The sequence below is a fragment of the Sinocyclocheilus anshuiensis genome, unplaced genomic scaffold, assembly GCF_001515605.1.
Source record: "Sinocyclocheilus anshuiensis isolate Anshui unplaced genomic scaffold, SAMN03320099.WGS_v1.1 scaffold11186, whole genome shotgun sequence".
In the NCBI taxonomy this organism is placed as follows: domain Eukaryota; kingdom Metazoa; phylum Chordata; class Actinopteri; order Cypriniformes; family Cyprinidae; genus Sinocyclocheilus; species Sinocyclocheilus anshuiensis.
Genome location: NW_015543208.1, coordinates 491 through 1,054, shown reverse-complemented (window position 1 = coordinate 1,054; position 564 = coordinate 491). Strand labels below are relative to the sequence as shown.

At 50.4% G+C, this 564-nt stretch overlaps 1 non-coding gene across 1 annotated transcript; it reads left to right on the top strand.

Annotated features, from left to right (window-relative positions):
* Window positions 1-192: 192 nt before the first annotated feature.
* trnay-gua (transfer RNA tyrosine (anticodon GUA)) lies at window positions 193-280 on the top strand. The gene is given in 2 exon segments: window positions 193-229; window positions 245-280. It is a non-coding gene; the product is annotated as a tRNA-Tyr (tRNA).
* The last annotated feature ends 284 nt before the right edge of the window (window positions 281-564 follow it).

The following is a 564-nucleotide window of genomic DNA, read 5'->3' as shown; positions in this document are numbered from 1 at the left end:
CATATGGTCTAGCGGTTAGGATTTCTGGTTTTCACCCAGGCGGCCTGGCTTTGACTCCCGGTATGGGAAACTGGGTTCCTTTTTGCTTCCCTCCTCAAACAGCCAGCACGTCTTCCTGCACGAGACGTGTTTTTTGGCCAGCAGTAGAGCTACAAAACCCTAATAGGTTGAGGTTCTGTTTCAAGCAGAGAGCCTTCGATAGCTTAGCTGGTAGAGCGGAGGACGGTAGGTAGGAGTGTTGACAATCCTTAGGTCGCTGGTTCGACTCCGGCTCGAAGGAGGTCTATTTTCAAATGCCCACCTTTTTTCTTGTTTGGCTGGGTTTCTCACAGCTGCAAGCAGAGCTTCACTTCACAGTCCACCGTTGGAAGGCAAAAGAACATTTCCTGACCAGCAAATCGAACCCGGGCCGCGACAGTGAGAGCACCGAATCCTAACCACTAGACCACCAGGGAAGGGTGGTTTGGTTACTCTCCTGATAGTAGCATGAGAATAATTAGACAGCAATTCTGGCCTTTGTCACGTCGAAAACCAACAAGTCTGGTGCAATCGCGAGGCATTTCT